Below are 21,589 nucleotides of genomic sequence, written 5' to 3'. Positions count from 1 at the left end.
TCGTGGGCTTTGATATTTGCCAGCCTCATCATCTAGAATTAAATAACGCTGTACTGTCTTGTTGTTGCTTACTGTGCTAACAGGAAGTAACAACGCCTGGATTTCAATAGAGAGAAGGGGGGTGGATTTGGCCACTCAGAATAACACTGGAGTCGTTTTTGTTGATCCTGTAAAAGGCTAATTAATAAAGATTCTTCTACAGCTCCATGGTGTAACAATTATCAAAAGACAGCTCTAATGACTATTAAATAGGGTAGCATCACAGGCTGCAGCAGTTTAATGATGGGAAGAAATGGCTTGTACTGCTGTGGTTGGCAATGATTTATTAACCTTATAGCCTGTGAAACAGCTTGTATGAATCGTCAAGAGCTGACTGTCTATGCAAAACAGAGGCAAGAAACATGCCTCTGTTATATATAATCAGCATGCTTGAGTCTCAGAATGCATGAAGGGGTTAAAACCATAGAGTAAGCTGTCCTGCCAGGCTTAGCCTATGTCAGTTCCCTACACCTTGGGAGAAAATAGGTAACCAAGCCTTTTTGTTAATGCAGTCTCCATTGCATTAACTCCATTGCTGTCATGGGCAATTCCACTCACGGGGCAACTCTGGGAACAGCTTGCCTTGTGATAAGTGCTGTAAACCAAAATTGCCCTTTTCCCTTATGGGGTATCAAGGAGCCCATATAGAGTCCTTACGTAGGTTCCCTATTGGTAGGAGAAAATAACAGACGCCAACCAGAGAATATTGAGAAGCAAAGCAGCTAGTAAGCTTGATCTTTATTGATCTGTGGCAACAGGGTGCTCCCCTTACCCACAGGAGAGAGGAGGAACCCAGAAAAATGGTGCACAAGGCCTTATAAAGACTTTTGAAATTGCCACCCTGTAGATCAAGACCACCCCCAGAAACATCATACATACATCACAGAAGGGGTGTAACCTAAGGCCACCCCCCAGATACATCATACCTACATCACAGAAAAGGCGGTCTAAAACAGAAATTTGAATGTTGTTTTTCTCCTGTTGTTGTTTATCTCCTGTCTGGCAGGTTACTTGATTGGATTGCCTGGGGAGCCTGGCCAGTCTTTTGTAGTGATAAATACTTAGTTCCCGGGCCAGGTCACAGGCTCACACCCTATTCATCTCTTAAATGTGCCCTTAAGACAGGATTTGTGAGGAAAGAGACAATGGGGAGGTTTCCCACTTTGACCTTGCAGAGAAAACATTTGCTCAGTTTAGGAATCAAAATGGTTCCAGGTTGGTCTTCCTGTGCTGATCTATGTGCGTGCTTGGTTAGTACGCTTATGAACATTACCATATATCTAAGACCTCAAAATTCCTATCACATAAGCAGATGCGCAACAAATCACAGCTCTTTAGTGAAGTACCTTCGGGTCCTGGACTCTACCCACCTAGTCTAGCTATTAAATTATCCAATGTTCCAGTTATTCCTTTTATCCTTTGGCCCTGTTTTCCGACTATCTCCTTGCTTCTGCCTCCTCCCCTGCCTTCCCTTTCAGATCTGACATGCCCTTCAGGCCTGACTTCTGCCTTGTCCCAGGGTTCCTGGTTTTTGACTCCTCTCCTGCTGTTCCCCGGCTTTGACATGCTAAGATTTCATAGCATTGATTCTGCCTTCTGATCCTTTTCCGATCGTTTTGTTTTCCAACCTTGCGGACCAAAAAGACAGAAAATTTTGAGATCAGGTGGTTATTGCATGAAGGAATGTCAATAATCCAAGGAAAGTTTGCTTATTTATGAATGCTCCCCTTTGAGAGGCCACATCTAAATATTTATTTGTTCAATAGGGGGGTGGTTGTTAAACTTCCTACCTTCAGGAAACTTGGTTTGGGAGGAAGGGTTGTGGGGGAGTACATGGAGCCAATATCTAGATAGTTTGAAACCCACAACTGCAGTGAATTCAACATGAATCATAAAGCAGCAATTATACACCAATCTCTCCCCACCTTCCTTCTTCAAAAGTGGGAATTAAGTATACCGGGTGTATTGTAGGGCAGGGCAATATCTGGTCTTCAACACTGTGGTAAACATCTCGATATATCTATTCAGTAAGTTTACCAGATGTCCCCGTTTCCCGGGGACAGTCCCTGGATTTACAAATTAAGTCACCATACAAAATCCATTGAAGTTGAAAAGTGTCCCCGGATTCATTGGGAAAAAAATCTGGGAGCCTTACTATCAGTGGCGTAGCGTGGGGGGTGCAGGGGGGCCGGCCACACCGGGCGCAACATCTGGGGTTAGGGCAAATCCACGGGTTAGGGGGCGCAAATCCACGGGTTAGGGGGCGCAAATTACTTGCCTTGCCCCGGGTGCTGACAACCCACGCTATGCCACTGTTTACTATACATTATATCGCAATATCTGAAATAAGGATGGAGCTTTGCTAGTTTTGAGATTTTTCCTGTATCGTGATTTTTGCTGGCGTCTCCTCATGTGATTAAATGTTTGGTGTAGATGTGTCCTTAGTCTGCTTTGCTATACATACATACATACATACATACATACATACATACATACATACATTTCTCCCCCTTTTCTATATACAGTGGTACCTCAGGTTAAGTACTTAATTTGTTCTGGAGGTCTGTTCTTAACCTGAAACTGTTCTTAACCTGAAGCACCACTTTAGCTAACGGGGCCTCCTGCTGCTGCCGCGCTGCCGAATTCTGCACGAATTCGAGCACGAATTCTGTTCTCATCCTGAAGCAAAGTTCTTAACCTGAAGCACTATTTCTGGGTTAGCGGAATCTGTAACCTGAAGCGTATGTAACCTGAAGTGTATGTAACCCGAGGTAAAGGTAAAGCTAAAGGTACCCCTGCCCGTACGGGCCAGTCGTGTCCGACTCTGGGGTTGCGTGCTCATCTCGCTTAAGAGGCCGGGAGCCAGCGCTGTCCGGAGACACTTCCGGGTCACGTGGTACCACTGTATAATACCCAAGGTACCACTGTATAATAAAGTTTATATCTATTTTCATCATTATTTTGTTTTTCCTTTTGCAGGCATGGTGGACAAAGAGAAATTGGACTGGGTCTGCTATGTTGGTCAGTTGCGTAAGAAAATTCAGTAAGTAACAAGTGATCAAGTAGTGAAGATCTGTGGTGACATACTGGAATATTACTGATTACTGCAGTCCTATCCATTCAGATGCTCAAGTGATAATTGCAGTTATTACGTGAGTTATGGAATTAGATAAATTGTTCTGACTCATCAGCTGAATCCTGATTTGCTGACATATTTGTGACAGAACTAGGAATTATCGGGTGCTTTTAAAAACAACCACACAGATTCCTCAGAAGTTCAATTCCTGCTCTTTAATCAGAGAATGCAGCTTTCGTTTCTCTTGTATCATAACAAGATCCATGCCTCATCCAATCAGGTTCAGGAGTTGTGTGTAGGTTCTTACGTTAAAGGAAATCAATTTTGTATCTTTTGAGCGTTGTATCATATCTTATACTCATTTTGGAGCATCCATTGTTAGAAAATCTTTGAGGTTAGTGCTGCAGTTAGAAGCTACAAAAGCAAATATTTTGAAGTCATTTGCTTTTCATGGATGTCTTTCCCTTGTGAAAAATATCGAGTGACTAATTTATTTTAAATTAATTCCTAATCCCTCAAGAGCTGTGATTGCTGAGGATTTAATATCTCTCCCACATTTTTACTGCTCTGCTAATAGGCAAGGCAAAGCCAGCAGCGATACCTTAGCTCCAGTTTCAAACCATAGGCTTCGGCCAGGCATGGGGAACCTGTGGCTCACCATAGGTTTTTATTCATTTATTGGGCTAACAACAACAACAACAACAACAACAACACCACACCAGGCTGGCTGATACAATAAAAATTAAAGGCTGTGAATACTTTTGAATGCAGAAAACAAAAACAAAAACCCATTACTGTCACGAATGGGATGAATCTTAAAGAGGAATGCTATCACATCTTCTTCAGCCAACCTAATCTACGGACAGATTGCAGATCTGGTACATATGAGCCCAGTTTTGAGCTGACTGCGAGTCTCAATTGCTGGTGACCTCTGGGTCCACGGCAGCCTGCCATCTTACATGCTGAAGCTGCCAAGGTAAGTCTTGGAGCACTACTGAGAGGGCCTTCTCAGTAGTGGCACCCGCCCTGCGGAATGCCGTCCCACCAGATGTCAAAGAGAAAAACCAGTACCAGACGTTTAGAAGACATCTGAAGGCAGCCCTGTTTAGGGAAGCTTTTAATGTTTGACAGACTATTGTATTTTAATATTTTGTTGGAAGCCGCCCATAGTGGCTGGGGAAGCTCAGCCAGATGGGTGGGCTATAAATAATAAATTATTATTGTTTATATTATTATTATTGTTTATATTATTATTATTGTTTTTATTATTATTATTATTATTATTATTATTATTATTATTATTATTAGACCAGAGAGGTGAAGAAGGCAGTGACAGGCAAGGGATTCTTTTGAGTTTGAATTGGACACTCCCACTAACCTCATGGAAGGGGTATTTCCAGGACTAAGGCGAAACTGTGAATCTCCCTTGTTATTTTCGCTGTTGGGTGCTGCATGCTGTTTAAGTAATCTTGCTATATTTATATGTGGTTTATTGAACGTTGTTATATTTCCATTTTGCAGTGTTATTATTGCTATGTTATAGTTTTGCTATATTATTGTGACATTGTTTTGGGAATGTTTGTTTGGAATGCATTCTCGTTTCTTTGTTGTAAGCTGCTTTGAGCAGGAGTGTGTGTGTGTGTGTGTGTGTGAGAGAGAGAGAGAGAGAGAGAGAGAGAGAGAGGGAGGGAGAGAGAGGCATGCAAATAAAATAAACCAATGATTGAATAAAAGGTAAAGGTACCCCTGCCCGTACGGGCCAGTCTTGACAGACTCTAAGGTTGTGCGCCCATCTCACTCAAGAGGCCGGGGGCCAGCGCTGTCCGGAGACACTTCCAGGTCACGTGGCCAGCGAGACATCACTGCTCTGGCGAGCCAGAGCTGCACACGGAAATGCCGTTTACCTTCCCGCTAGTAAGCGGTCCCTATTTATCTACTTGCACCCGGAGGTGCTTTCGAACTGCTAGGTTGGCAGGCGCTGGGACCGAGCAACGGGAGCGCACCCCGCCGCGGGGATTCGAACCGCCGACCTTTCGATCAGCAAGCCCTAGGAGCTGAGGCTTTTTACCCACAGCTCAAAAGATTCTGCCTTTAGTTGTCTCTGTCGTTCCTGTCTAACCACTAATTTTTCAAGTGATGGTTTGGGGACCTGAAACCCTCCCTTATCCCTTTCCTGCTCCCTTTCAAAGAGCCAATCTCCCTGCTCTTGCTTCTTTTCACTAGGCCAGCAAATTCAATTTTACAGCCTGGTCGTGTTGCTTTCCGTAAGTTAATTGATAGCATGCTCTGACCTTTCCTACAGAACCTTCAGAGAAAAGAAAGTCTCCAACCCAAGATGCTGTCGATAAAATTAGAGGTGGATGTGAGTCATGAAATGCCGGATTCAGACCCCTCAAGTCTACTTGAATGCAGCTCTTCATTGTGTGTTTGTGAAGTATGATATGAGGACATCGGGTTCAGCTGGCAATTACTTCCATTCCTCCCCACATCCTTGGTGATAGCATGCCTTTCTTGCTAGGCACTTCACAAGGACGACTGAATCACTCTGACTCATTTACATATGTCTATGGATAAGCAGAAGCAAACTCTCAAAGGGTTGGGAAATTAAACAAGTCTTGAGCGTCAAAAAAGACAATGGAAGTTTCACACAACCGGTGGGAAGACGTCAAGGGCAAGCATGGTTATGTCATCATCCATCACTGATGATTGGGAGTTGGTGTCCATCAACCTCTGAAGGGCCACACACTCCCCCATCCTTGGTTTATAGCCTTGGTCTTCAGCGGAACCCACAAAACGAAGGATAGCTCAGTTGGTTAGAGCGCGATGCTACTAACACCAAGGTCGCAGGTTCGATCCCCGTATGGGACAGCTGCATATTCAGGTTGGACAAGATGATCCTCAGGGTCCCTTTCAACTCTATGATACTATGAACTGGGGCAACTGCCATACTTCCCCTCCCTTCCTATGGTGACATCATGTCCCCTGTAACCCTGGCAACCTCCCCCTCCCAATTCTTCTGGCTGTGCCCACTACTGAAAGCCAGTGGAAGGGGAAGGACAGCATTTACATTGCTCTTAATGGCCCAGTACTCTGCTCTGTCTCTTAATGGTACCTCTGTCAAGGAGGAGGAGGAGGATAATGATGATGATGTTGTTGATGATGATGATGATGATGATGATAATTTATTGATATGCCACCCATCTGACTAGGATCGTGGGTAGGCAAACTAAGGCCTGGGGGCCGGATCCAGCCCAATCGCCTTCTAAATCCGGCCCACTGACGGTCCAGGAATCAGAGTGTTTTTACATGAGTAGAATGTGTCCTCCTATTTAAAATGCATCTCTGGGTTATTTGTGGGGCATAGGAATTTGTTCACACCCCCCCCCCAAATATAGTCTGGCCACCTACAAGGTCTGAGGGACAGTGGACCAGCCCCCTGCTGAAAATGTTTGCTGACCCCTGGACTAGGTGGCCCCAGCCACTCTGGGAGGCCCCCAACAAAAAACAATAAAAGCACAAGAAAGAAAGCTAAGAAAGAAAACAAACTCTGTTAACCAGAGATGGGGAACCTGGGTTGCCCTTCAGGCATCACTGGACTCCAGCTCCCACCATAATTGACTCTTCCTCCACCTACGGTTGTCCTCCCTGTCTTCTTCTCTACCAGTTCCCAATGCACATCAACCACCATGGCTGGAATTGAACCTGGAACCTGCTGTGTAGGAAGCATGCGTTCTACCACTGAGTTATAGCCCTTCCCCACATCCCTATCAGACAGATAGTATTTTATTTATTTTTTTAGTTTTGAAGAGCTCCTGTTAGTGCTATGTGGGATATCTGGCTGGGGAGAAGAGTCGCAAATTGTGCAGTCTAGCATTATCTGATGGAGCATGTTCCTCCATCTCCTCTAAATGTAGAAAATGATTCTGTTTTAATCACTGAACTCCCAAATCCCTAGTGAAAGGAGATAAAAAAAAATTGAAACCAAAAGTTTTTAACTAGAAAGTAATGGCAATTCCAAAGTAAATCACAATAGGAATGCATTTCTTTGAAAGTAAAGATCACAGCTGCACGCTATATATGAAAATTATAGCTGTATTTGGAATGTGTTTTTTTTTTGTGCAGTTTCCATGAAAGACCGAGTTAAAAAAAGATACTTTCTCTCCCCGCAGTTCAATATTCCTTTTTAATCTTTTGAAAAGCAGTCAATGACCCACCACCCTAGACTTAGAGGAACGTAATTAAGCCATTCATAATTTGTGTGCCTAATGAAGTACTTCTGTTGGGACTATCAAAGTTGGGTTTTGTTCAGCTACATCAGCAGGAATTGGACTTTCCCTCCGAGACTTGGGTCTCTTATAGGAAAAACAATTATGTTCTTTTTTAAGAGCCAGATCTTCATACTGACGGGATCCCAATATAGTTGGCATTTGGCTTGTCAGTGTTGTCAATCAGCTCAAGCCATAGTGTCTCAAGTTATGACCAACACATTGCTACAGGTGACACTTAGTCCCTCTCCTTGGGTAGTTGTGCTGAGCATCAATGCCAGTTCTTAGATCCTGGGCAACTCTATGCACATCTGGGTCCTGCAGTGGGACTGCTGAGATCATTGGCTTGAACAGGAAGTGCAGCCAGAGGTAAGTTCAGTTGAATGTCGATGACAGCAACAACAACATTAATCCATTGGTGGTTTTGCAGCAGGAAAAAGCAAACCCATCCATACAAGACAATGTGCCTTGGTTTTTGCCAGTGCTATAGATCTCTGTACTATTTGCTGCAGTATTCCAGAAGGTCTTTCAGCACTTAGGAGCAGCTTGTGATGGGGGAAGAGCTGTAGTGTGTGGGCAGGAAGGCAGGAAGCGTGTTGCTGTGGCCAAGAGCTGAAGGGAAATGCTGACCTTATATCTCTTCCTGGCTCTTGCCACCAGGTGCTGTGAGTTACCAATTGGCCTCACCGTGCCTCTTCAGAACAAACTTAGGAAGGCCCCAGTCCTGCCAAGCCCTACTGGTCACAGGGCCTGGCTCCTGCACGCACTCCTGACAGACAAGCTCTGGCTCATCCTTCTATCCAAGCTCATTGGTGGCAGCACAGGCAGGGGAAATAGGGACATTCCAGGATCAAAGCTGAAGCCAGGGTGGCTTCTGTAGTTCCGGGACTGTCGTGGAAAACTGGGACGCTTGGAGGAGATGGCATCAACCTGCCGAATGGTAGACCTGGCCCTATGACTGAAGCACAACACAAAATTGGATTAGAAGGGGAAGGGGAGAGAGTAGTCTCTTCCAATCAGACTGGCTAGCCCATTGCAGCAGCAGAACGGACAAACACAACAGTCACTATTGAATAAACGTCTTCCGAGATGCTCTCTCTATTTGCAATGGCCCAAACCTTTGATTGCTAATGTGGTTGTTCTTATTGTAACCTGTTTACTGAGAACAAGTGGTAGTTTTGTCTTTGCTTCCCACAAACAAGACACTTAAATTGATGTCATACAGATACTAATTACCATCTGCTTGCAGCATCCATTGTAGTTAACAACAGAATGAAGATTATTATTATTTTAATTTTTTTTAATGAAGCGTTCAGCTGCAAAATATTAAGCCGAGCTCCATAGAGTCGTCTTCTTAAAAACTGATGTTCTGGAATTATTTTCCAAACTGGTTATTGTCTCAAAACTTTTACTTAATCAAGAAACACTGGATAAAATCCAGGAGTTGCGGTAAAAGCTGGGCTTTGCCCCAAATGCAGGCAGGAGCCTGGGAATTGCAGGTGCCAGGAAACCCTTCCTAATGTTCTTTAAGTACATAACGTTAATTAAAAGGCAATGACTTAATTCCTAAGTTTGTGTTTGGTTCTAGCCTGGTCTCCTGCGCAATGACTGTGCAGAAATGCCAAGGATAATATGAAGGCATAGTTAGAACTCAGCTAAGCTCCCAAGATGTTGTTGTTGGTTTTTGCTTGATATATAAGGATATCTACTCTGCCTCTGTCTTCCTAATTTAACTGTTTTAATTGTTTTGCTATTTTAATGGGCTTGTTTCGTTGCACATTTTAATTGTGGGAGTTTAATACTTTGATAGAGTCGTTTTATTGTGAATTTTAATTGTCTGTTTATATATATATATATATTGCAATTGGTTTCATGCTTGTAAATGGCTTCAAAACATCATCATCATATGTGTGCGTGATACTCTGTAAGCGCAAGAGGACAGCTCCCGTCCCTGAAGTCCTTGCAAATCTAAAATTGTGACACTGGGGAAATATTAGAGGAAGGGGAGGCAGGGCTGAGTGGTGGGGCAATATTTATTTGTGTATTGCCCTTCATCCGTAGAACTCAGGGGGTTCACAACATAAAAATAAAAGATTTAAAAAAAAACCACAAAATCAGTGCTGGATTTGCGTATGAGCTAAACAAGCTGTAGCTTAGTGCCCCAGTCTTGGGGGCCCCCCAGAAAATTTAAAGGAGAGAAAAAAACTGGATGTACATTCCCAAAATATAAGATAAAAAAACCAATAAAATAAAACCTACATGCAGCAACAGTGTTTTGTGTTGTGTAGGCTCCTTTGATGTCACTATTAACATACTTCTTCTTAATTGTATTTCAGTTCAACAATTACTTTGGTAAAATACATATTTTGTTACGTGCAAATGGCTTTAGATACCTATTAGGTCCATATAGCGTATACCGTATTTTTCGCTCCATAAGTCGCACTTTTTCCCTCCTAAAAAGTAAGGGGAAATGTGTGTGCATCTTACGGAGCGAATGCAGGCTGGAGGCTCTGCTCAGTGCTCCCATTAAAGAGCTGCGTGGAGCGTGTGTGCGGCTCTTGGGGGCTTTTCCCCGAGGAGGGAGAAGGGCAGCCCATCAGTCCCTTCTCCCTCCTCGGGCTCCACCCAGCTCTTTAAAGGGAGCACGGCTCTTGGGGGCTTTTCCGCGAGGTAAGAGAAGGGACTGACAGGCTGCCTTCTATCCCTTCCCACACCTCCCGGAAAAGCCAGCAAGAGCCGCTGCCAGACTCTGCTCAGCACTCCCTTGTAAGGGCTCCCTTTCGTCCATCCTCCCGCTTTGCTGGGAAGCCAGCAGAAGAGGTGCTGCGCAGCTATCGCTCTTGCTCTGCTGGCTTCAGCGAGAGCTGCGCAGCTTGCTCTGCTTGGCTTCTCAGCGAAGCAGGAGGAGGGACGGAAGGGTTTAAAGCAAGAAAGGCGAGAGCCGCTTACATGCTCTGCACAGAACATTTTTTTTCTTGCTTTCCCCCTCTAAAAACTAGGTGTGTTTTATAGTCTGGTGCGTCTTATGGAACAAGAAATACGGTGTTCAACACAAAAAACCGCCACAACTTGTTGTTGACAAAGGACAGCTGGACATATAAAGGGCCCCATTACCTTCAGTAGCTTAGGGCCTCATCAAACCTAAAACCAGCCCTGCACAAAATACATAATAAAAACAAGACCAAACCAAACCAATAACCACCTGCCCCCCCAACCCCTCCCACAAACTCATTTAAAAGGATATAGGATGTTAATCAGTCAAAGGCTTGGTTGAAGATGGTTTCGCTTGGTGCCTGAAGGTGTATAGTGAAGGCATCAGCTGAACATCCCTGGGGAGAGCATTCCACAAATGAGGAGCCACTGCAGAAAAGGCCCGTCTTATGTTGCAACCCTCCAGACCTCTTATGGAGGAGGCACACAAAGGCCACAGATGATGATCTCAGGGTCTGGGTGGGTTCATATGCAGAGAGGCGGTCCTTGAGGTACTGCAGTCCTGAGCCATTTAAGGCTTTTATGGTCAAGACTAGTGCTGTGAATTGGGCCTGTGAACTAATTGGCAGCCAGTGCAATCAGGCCAAGATGGATGTAATATGCTCAAACCGTATTTTGATATGTTGCAAGTCACCTTCAGCAGAAATTTGCAAAGAAGTGGCATACAAATTGTATCTTTTTGAAGATAAAGTGGCATATACATTTCTTAATATTAATTGCTTTCATATCTTACCTTTAAAAGGGATGCAGGTGGTTCTGTGGTCTAAACCACTGAGCCTCTTGGGCTTGCCGATCAGAAGGTTGGCGGTGACTGGGTGAGCTCCCGTTGCTCAGTCCCAGCCAACCTAGCAGTTTGAAAGCACGCCAGTGCAAGTAGATAAATAGGTACCAGTCTGGCAGGAAGGTAAACAGGAAGGTTCTGTGCACTGCTCTGGTTTTGGTGTTCTGTTGTGCCAGAAGCAGCTTAATCATGCTGGCCACATGACCCGGAAAAACTTTCTGCGGACAAACACCGGCTCCCACGGCCTGTAAAGCGAGATGAGCGCCGCAACCCCAGAGTCGCCTGCAACTGGACTTAAGTGTCAGGGGTCCTTTACCTTTACCATTTTATCTTACCTTTGCCCCATTATATTTTGTTGGAAGCCTCCCACAGTGGCTGGCGTAACCCAGTCAGATGGGTGGGATATTATTATTATTATTGTTATTATTATTATTATTATTATTATTATTATTATTATTATTATTATTATCAAAGCAAGTCTTACCCTATAATTTCCAGTGCCTGTTTGCACTCACCTCCTTATCACAAAGGTTTGATCTCAGGGCTGGGGTGGGGAGAGCACCCAATCAGCTTTAATAGCACAACCTGCGTTTGCCAGTTTGCGATTGAATCCCACCCAGAAACTGTGACAGTCTGGCTGTACTCTTAGATCCATGACACAACTCAAACAGTTCCCGTTTTCCTGCCAAAGGGCTGTTCCGCTGCCCCCTTCAAATTATTTGCTTTTCTTAGCACCAGCTCCCCCCCTCCGACCATCACTAATAAAGCTTGAAAGGTCCTCTGAGAGATGCAGACATCAGACAAATATAAACACACTGTTTTTCACTGACAAAGCTCTGAGCAGCTCAAATTGGCCTCCCTTCCTTCCGCAAGGTGACTGCATGCCACAGCTTCGCTAGATGACAACGGCTTCTTAGCGTGGTGCTCTGAGCAGCCGTCTGGGCACCTCAGTGTTGGAAAAAGATAACATGCTTACAAAACTGGAGTCCAGACTCCACCCCCCTGCCTTTGTTTCCCGAGTTACCTCCTTGTCAGAGTAAAATGAACTAAAGCACTCCTGCCATACTAACTGCCATCCATCGTGAATCTGAAATCTGTTTGTTCTCACTTCAGATGTGCAGTTGCAACAATTCAAACAGGAATAGATGTTTGCCCAGGCGGGCTGACAGGTTGTCAAAAACACATGATAAATACAGTCTTTTTTGATTTCAGAGTAATCCTGGGATTCTACATCTATTAGAAGATGACTCATGGAATCATAGAGATGGAAGGGACCTTGGAGATAATCTAATCTAGGGGTAGCCAATATCATACCCTCCAGATGTGGCCAGACTCCAACTTCCGTCAGCCCTAATTGGCATGGACAATGAAGAGGACTGGAGAAGAACATAGCTGTCAGGCCACCATAAGGGTTGCTCAGAAGTGTTCAGAGCTTCCTTTGATTTGCATATTTAGATTTGCCCTACAATATATGGAACTGGCTTGTCGAAGCATCTCTGCACGACTTACATCATTACATGGGAAAATGCTGCTAATTTATTGATAAATGTATAGCCCACTTTTACCACCCTAGTTTGGCTCTTGTTGTCAGCGCAGCAATAAAAACAGAGGAATAGCAACCATTGTTTTAGTATTGTAATATATTATAATAAAACTGCCAGATAAGCAAGCTGAGCACTACAGAAAGACTCTAAAGGTTTATAATATGCCTTACAAAACTTCCATCAATTTTTATAGATGTGGTCTAATCTTTTATCCACTTTTAAAAAATGCACAACTCCTAGCCCATTGTCCGAGATGGAGGTGATAAGCATGCATCTAATTCTCCCGTTGTGGGTGCTACTTGGTTTGCTAACATTTATATTCATAATAGCATAGAAATTGTAGAGTTGGAAGGGACCCCAAACCTCTTCTTGAGAGAAAGTTGCTGCTTGAAAAAGCCCACAAAAAACTGGGCTGCTGTCAGCAGCACGCCAATGTCCACTTGCTCACAGCATGGTGACCATGATAGATAGCACTGTGTGACTCCGGGATGCGTGGCTGCCATGCGTGCCAGTTGGAATTAACTGTTGGGCTCCTCCGAAAGATTGATTTCTGTCCTGCTGTTAGTACGGAGAAAGCAGCGAGACAAGGCAAAAAGCAATCAAACTCCTTCCTCTTGGCGTTTTCCTCTGACTTCACTGACCATTAAAATAGTCAGGGGAGTAGGGAGACAAGATGTTCACCCAAGAGGCTCTTGCATTTGTTCGCTTTGTAAAAGGAAAATACAGACCTGGTGCAGGGCAGAACTCTAATTCGCATGGCAAATGCCTCTCCTCTCCCCTTTTTCCTCTAGGGAAAGGGCTGTAGAGCAGGTTATTTGCATGCAGAAAGTAATTTTGTTCCACGGAAGCCAGAATAATGTGGCTGGTCCTGGATGTTACATGCCTTGATTTATGAGGTGGTAGGTAGGATTGCAATTTGATAGGTAAAGGTAAAGGGACCCCTGACCATTAGGTCCAGTCGTGGCCGACTCTGGGGTTGCGGCGCTCATCTCGCTTTATTGGCCGAGGGAGCCGGCGTACAGCTTCCGGGTCATGTGGCCAGCATGACTAAGCTGCTTCTGGCGAACCAGAGCAGCGCACGGAAATGCCGTTTACCTTCCCTTACCTATTTCTCTACTTGCACTGCATGCTTTCGAACTGCTAGGTTGGCAGGAGCAGGGACCGAGAAATGGGAGTTCACCCCATCACAGGGATTTGAACCATCGATGGCCAAAGTATTGGAGTCTCAGCTTCAGGATCTGTCCTTCCAGTGAGCACTCAGGGCTGATTTCCTTAAGAATGAAGAGGTTTGATCTTCTTGCAGTCCATGGGACTCTCAAGAGTCTCCACCAGCACCATAATTCAAAAGCATCAATTCTTCGGCAATAAACCTTCTTTATGGTCCAGCTCTCACTTCCATACATCACTACTGGGAAAACCATAGCTTCAACTACACGGACCTTTGTTGGCAAGGTGATGTCTCTGCTTTTTAAGATGCTGTCTTTGCTTTTCTCCCAAGAAGCAGGCGTCTTTTAATTTCGTGACTGCTGCCACCATCTGCAGTGATCATGGAGCCCAAGAAAGTAAAATCTCTCACTGCCTCCATTTCTTCCTCTTCTATTTACCAGGAGGTGATGGGCCCAGTGGCCATGATCTTCGTTTTTTTTTTTGATGTTGAGCTTCAAACCAACAAACCTTCTTTGTTGCTTAGTGGTATCATATTAAAAAATATATATTTTAGAGTTTTACTCACTTTATACCTGTGTTTATCATCTTACGCCCCTGTCCAATGTTTGGGCACATTTTGCAGAGAAGTAAATGGAAACAACAGCCAACAATCTGGATGAAATCAAGAAGTGTTCAAGTAACAAAAATGGTTGAGGGATGAGTTTTCAGCTTTACCTTCTGTTCACATAGAGGACATTTCCTCTCTCTCTGCTGCTCTGAGCCACTAGGCGTGAGGCAAGCTATATGGGATTAATTTCAGGGGAGCACAAATCTTATATTTCTACACTGCCGCCTGATAAGGGGCAGCATCTTTTGCTGGAAAGGCAGGATGTAAGCTTAAGCAGCAAATAAATCAGATAAGTATTGATAGCTTGTGGAGCTGCCTCAGAAGTTGCCAGCTGGTTTACACGAATATAGGAAACTGTATTAAACCGAGCCAGATCATTGGCCCAACTTATTCAATATTCTCTTTGCTCATTGGTATAAGGATGTAAGAAGAGTCTGCTGGGCCAGGCCAGTGTCCCAGGGTTTACAGTAGCCAACCAGATGCTTATAAGAAGCCCACAAGAAGGACCAGAGTACAATGGTCTCCCCAGGCTTTCAAACAGGGATATCTCCCAACCTGAACTTGAGATGCTGGTGGCTGAACCTGAGAGCTTCTGCATGCACAGCAGAAGCTCTGCCACTGAAGAGCATCCCTTACTCAGAATGAGGAATGAAAATCAGGAAAAATAAGGGTTCTGGGAGCTTATCTACATGTAGAAATTAAATGGACAGGCAAGCAAATGTCAGTGTACTGGAAGAAGCAAAGATCACCAGTGTCAAAGCAATGACTCTTCAACATCAACTTTGTTGGACTGGTCATGTTGTTTGGATGCCTGATTAGCATCTTTCAAAGCAACTACTCTACTCCCAACTTAAGAATGGAAAGCAAAATACTGGCGGACAACAAAAGAGATTTAAAGACACTCTCAAAGCAAACCTAAAAAAAAAAGTATAAACACAAAAAAATGGGAAACACTGACCTGCGAGTGCTCCAATTGGAGAATAGCCTCTACTAAAGGCACCTTGTAGTGATGTATGGAAGTGAGAGCTGGACCATAAAGAAGGCTGATTGCCGAAGAATTGATGCTTTTGAATTATGGTGCTGGAAGAGACTTTGGCCACCTCATGAGAAGAGAAGACTCCCTGGAAAAGACCCTGATGTTGGGAAAGATGGAGGGCACAAGGAGAAGGGGATGACAGAGGACGAGATGGTTGGACAGTGTTCTCGAAGCTCCCAGCATGAGTTTGACCAAACTGCGGGAGGCAGTGGAAGACAGGAGTGCCTGGCGTGCTCTGGTCCAGGGGGTCACGAAGAGTCGGACACAACTAAACAACAAACAAACAAAAGGCACCATGGATTTTGAAGAAGCATGAATTCAGAACGAAAGGGAGAAATGAACTAAGAGTAAGGCACGTTTGGCAAACCTTCATCGTGATCAACTCCTACTAGGAAACCTATGTCCTCATTGTGGAAGGATGTGTGGATACAGAATTGGCCTCCACTGTCATTTACAGACACACTGCTAAGACTGCATTCATGGAAGACAATCTCACTCAGCCATGAGTGATCACCAAAAGAGAGAGAGAGATGTCAAAATAAGAACCAACAATTGAAGGGACTGGAGGTTCACATCTGGTTCCTGGGTTCTGAGTTTCCCTCTCCCTAGTTTGAAGTAAAATAATGATCATGTGCAAAGCCAAACTACACATTTAATGGAACCATGTAGTTAGCTAACACTTTCCATAAATAAAACTTGTTGGAGTTTTACAAACTCCAGTGCCTTGTTGGGAGGGGAGAACCAAGGATATTAGTGGAAAAGGAGTTGGCTACAAAGGATTGCAGATGCAACCCCTGACACAGTAGCTTGTTTAAAACCTGAGGGAAAAAACTGTAAAGCGGCTTGAGGAAACTACTGGGGAGAAAGCAGATGAGAGACCTGCAAGAAGCAGCCAGAAAAAGGACTCTTTATCAGCAATACCTGACAAATGGCCACAAGGCATGGCAAGTGAGGGCTGTGAAAGGAAGAAAGGGGGGGGGGAGCAGTTGTCTCTGGGACAAGGAATAAATGGAAATGGTTCTTCGCAAAGTCACTGCATTACGTATTATGAACAGGCGGAACCCCAGCAAGAGGAGCTAATGCAGTTTTCAGGAGATATCTTGAGAGTTCCCTGTAATGTCCATTAATATTAGGTTTTCTGTACAACACATGCTGACTAGGACTAGAAACAATTTATCCCTCCAAATTCTTCCCAAAATTCCTCTGGGACTTTTGGTGTTGAATGTTAATGGGAGCAATTTACTTATTTTAAAAACATTTTCTAAGCTGCTTCACATTTTAAAAATGCCAAGCGGTATGCAAAAATACGACAATAAAACTATCATAACACAGGAGACACAACACAAAGAACAGTATAACAGGAACACACACACACACACAGAGAGAGAGAGAGAGAGAGAGAGAGAGAGAGAGAGAGAGAGAGAGAGAGAGAGAACAAGAACAGAAAATCAATAACAACATGGTTCAATCTTACGGGTCAGGGAAGTCTGGACAAAAGGTTTTGTCTTTTTACAAGACCTCTGAAGCAGCTGATATCCTTCATGTATGGCCATGATGGATCTCTGACTTCCTTGACTGACAGGTTTTGTGCAGCTAAAAGAGAAGTCTCTCCTGACTGAGCAAAGTCTTTCTCTGCCAGACATTTCGGGGACTCAGAAGCCACATGATGTATATCTGACAAATGTTAGTGGCTTTCTTTTGTAGCCTGACTATTCCCCCGACTCGGATTCTAATTGAAGTCAAGGAAGAATTCAGGAGCATGTAAAACTTGCCTGTCAAATTACAAGCCCTTGAAGTATGTCTCTGAGTCTGACCTGAGAGAACTCCGACAGTATCTCTATAAGCAAGTTGGAATTTGAAGTTTATCTGTCTCTATAGCTACTATCTATGGCCTGCTTCAAAGGGTGACGATGGGTCCCTGGCCAAATTTCCCCAGAATTTTCCATGGTAACAAATTGGCTGCAAGCTGGTGTTCCTGTATAACAAAATTGTCCGCTAACCAACATGAACATTGCCTGGTGAAGTTTGGCAAGATCATGGACCAGATGGTTCATAATGATATATGTTTCCATGTCAACAATGTAGATGGAAATTTAAACTGTTACTTTTCTCTACACACAAATAAAAGGTAAAGGTACCCCTGCCAGTACGGGCCAGTCTTACCAGACTCTGGGGTTGTGCGCCCATCTCACTCAAGAGGCCAGGGGCCAGCACTGTCCGGAGACACTTCCGGGTCACGTGACCAGCGTGACATCGCTGCTCTGGCAAGCCAGAGCCGCACACGGAAACACCGTTTACCTTCCCGCTAGTAAGCGGCCCCTATTTATCTACTTGCACTTTGAGGTGCTTTCGAACTGCTAGGTTGGCAGGCGCTGGGACTGAACAACGGGAGCGCACCCCGCCGCGGGGATTCGAACCGCCGACCTTTCGATCGGCAAGCCCTAGGCGCTGAGGCTTTTACCCACAGCGCCACCCGCGTCCCCTACACACAAATAATTGCTCTTAAAACAAAGGGTTCTTGACCTTACTTTCTGAATGGATCTTCATATATAGCTCTGAGATGAATGCCTGGAATTATTATTATTTTTAAAAGGCTAATCCCTTAAATTGGGCCAATTCATATATTTGACTTTTAGTTAGCTAAATCATCGTTGTGTGGGTTTAAGCACCACAAAAATAAATAGGTAAAGGCTAACTCCATGCAGGTCTTAATTTAATAAATAATATAAAATACTTTGCTGCTCTAAATGTGTTTGTGAGAGTGGGGTTTATGGTTTGTTTTTGTTTGTATTACCGGGTATGTATTTTGTGTTCTCATTTTGCATTTTTATGTTGTGAACTGCTCTGTGACTTTCAGATGAAGGGTGGTATACAAATTTAATACATTAACAACAACCACTGCTGTCATCCATGTGGGCTGTGCCAATTCATCACCAAAGTAGGCCCATTGAAATGAATGGATATGACTAAGTCAGATCAGCTAATTCCAATGGGTCTACTTTGATTAGATTTAGTTGGCTACCACCCACTATAACTTTAATTATTCAACTTGGAATAATTAAATATGTTTTCAAGATGAAAAGCCTTGCAGATATCAGGGCTGCAGACCAGGCTGCAACGAATTGTTGCAGCTTCTTGTTTGGTCCTCTGCCTGCAGCCTAACATAGCCAAGCACCCTGAATGTTGTAGCTAAATACTGCTAGAGGAAGTACTAGAGAAAATTGGACACATGATTCTTTCCAGATTTTATTGATCATTCTGGAACCGATTTGTCCCAGAGTCTCTTATTAGGAAGAGCATATCATTAGGAACCTTCTCCCAGGGTAGATATGACTCGTTATGAAACCAAATACAACAGAGATTTACCACACAGAAGAAAATCTTGCATGGAGCTTGGTCATGTGAGGAATGTACAAGCTGGTTTTAGCTATCACATGGATCAGCCCTCCATGGAGACTCAATCAATATGAATTTATGACCTGTACCTCCTGAAAATTATTTGTTCATGATAAATACTTACAAGCCCTGAACCACAGTGATAAGATTAGGTGGTTTCTCTGGTAATAAGTGATGGTTTGTAACTAGCAATGGTTTGTAATATTAAAAAATCCTCACCGCTTTGAACACATATCCAGGTTTTTAGACTTATCATAACTGGTTTAAAAAACAGCAACCCAAAGGAAGATTCAATAGTGTATTAACATTTTGTTACTCACTTTCTTACCAACAATATTTACTACACAGTCCTGGACAGATGATCTGAATTTATTTCAGATTCAATGGTTGTTTTGGCCTGACATTTATGTGATGAAAATGATCCAGCTGTGACAATCAGTCGCTATGTAGTCACACATTGCATAATGTGATGCAGTATGTTAAACCATAATTTAGTAATCTGATACAATATGTAGTATTAATAATGTGTGTGAAGGCCTAATGCAAAGCCTCGTCCAACCATCATCTTGCTTTCTTTCTGGCTTACTATTGTAGCCCAGTCCAAGTCCCATTGCCAGGCAAGCAGAGGCTACGAGTCTCTGAGGAAAACTTGACTGAGAGCAGAAGCCAGATACAAAGTAGAGAGTCCAAAGGTCAGGGAATCCAGAAGATCACAGAGCCAATGGTCTAGTCCAGAGATCAGGGAATCCAGTTGAACACAGAGCCAAGGGTTGAGATGGAGAGCAGAGAGCAGCAAAGTAGGGTCAGGAACCACAGCCATTCTTTCCAGCCTCTGACTGCTGCTAAGAGCTTTGTTTAAGAAGCCTGGAGCCAGCTGGTTCCCATTGTTGCCTTCTGCTCTGTGATCTTGAAGGCTGATCAGGTGCAGATGGAGTCACTTCACCTTCACTTCAGGCTGCTGCTCAGCAGGCGAAGCTGACTCCTGGCTCATGACACTATAATCTTGGGAGCTCGTTGATAAAATTTTACGTTTGCTCAAGCAAATCAAATTGATGCATGTAAACAAGGAGAGTGTGTCCATGTGGTAATGACACGATGATGATCCCAATCTAATTAATTGCGGCTCTTAAATCTCTATCTGCCACGACCAAGATCAGATCATGTTTGATTTAATAACATTAGGTAACTTGGTTGCAGTTACAAGCCTATTCAGGGTGTTGATTAAGCACATGAGTGTAATGAAATCAAGAAAGCTGTATGAAATCAGGGGGCACGGAGGGTGATGCAATAGAGATGTCTTTATTGTAATTGTATGCTTTCTTAGAGGATGCGGGTGGCGCTGTGGGTTAAATCACAGAGCCTAGGGCTTGCCGATCAGAAGGTCGGCGGTTCGTATCCCTGTGACGAGGTGAGCTCCCGTTTCTCGGTCTCTGCTCCTGCCAACCTAGCAGTTCGAAAGCATGTCAAAGTAAAAGTAGATAAATAGGAACTGCTCCGGTGGGAAGGTAAACGGCGTTTCCGTGCGCTGCTCTGGTTCGCCAGAAGCGGCTTAGTCATGCTGGCCACATGACCCGGAAGCTGTACGCCGGCTCCCTCGGCCAATAAAGCGAGATGAGCGCCGCAACCCTAGAGATGTCCGTGACTGGACCTAATGGTCAGGGGTCCCTTTACCTTTACACTTTGTTAAGTTTATGCTGTAAGCCACCCTGGTAGGGTTTCACTGAAGGACAGTGTGCAAATGTTTAAAAGAGAAGAATGAATATTGGGCAGGGTGGAGGAATAGCTCAGATGACAAGCTCTGCTGTTCATGGCACTACCTTTCTCCTTCCACCAGTGAAACTGGAGAGCTGTCCAATGTACCAGAGAGCAAGGTTCCAGAAGAGCTGGGGAGCTGTCCAACTGCATTCGCAGGAAGCTGAGCTAGGTGATGTGTTGTACCAGCAATGGCTAGGCACCAAATGAGAAGCTTTATAGCTGATCATGGCTGTCCCTTTCTGGAGGATCAACAGGGTCCTGATGCAGGGCACATGCTGATTCTGGCTTCTTCTTCCTGAACAGAGCCCAGTTTTAGTGGAGAGGGGAATGTAGCTTCTGGTTTGGGCTTCTGCCGAGGCCCATAATCCATCTCTGCTCTCTGAAACCTTGGAAGTGATTTTTAGTGGATGTTTTATTTTATGCATTTATTAAAAATAAACTACCCAATTTACCACATCTGGGTCTCAAAGGGACTAATAATAATAATTATTATTATTTATACCCCGCCCTCCCCAGCCAAGGCCGGGCTCAGGGAATAATAAAACAAGCAATAATAAAAACAAGTTGATTGAAATTCAACTTAAAAAACAAAAATTATAATACAACATTAAAACATTAAAATATAGCCCTATCACAGGAGGAGAAAGGAAAAAAGAAAGAAAGAGGGGGAGGGGATCAAGTTGATTCCAAGCCAAAGGCCAGGTGGAACAACTCTGTCATACAGGCCCTGCGGAAAGAAATCAGATCCCGCAGGGCCCTGGTCTCATGAGGCAGAGCGTTCCACCAGGCCGGAGCCAGAGTTGAAAAGGCCCTGGCTCTGGTTGAGCCTAATCTGACTTCCTTAGGGCCCGGGAGCACTAGGGTGTTGCTATTTATGGACTTTAAGGTCCTCCGTGGGGCATACCGGGATAGCCGGTCCTGTAGGTATGAGG

Source organism: Podarcis muralis, chromosome 4 (assembly GCF_964188315.1).
Source record: "Podarcis muralis chromosome 4, rPodMur119.hap1.1, whole genome shotgun sequence".
NCBI lineage: Eukaryota > Metazoa > Chordata > Lepidosauria > Squamata > Lacertidae > Podarcis > Podarcis muralis.
This window is presented reverse-complemented; position numbering follows the sequence as displayed.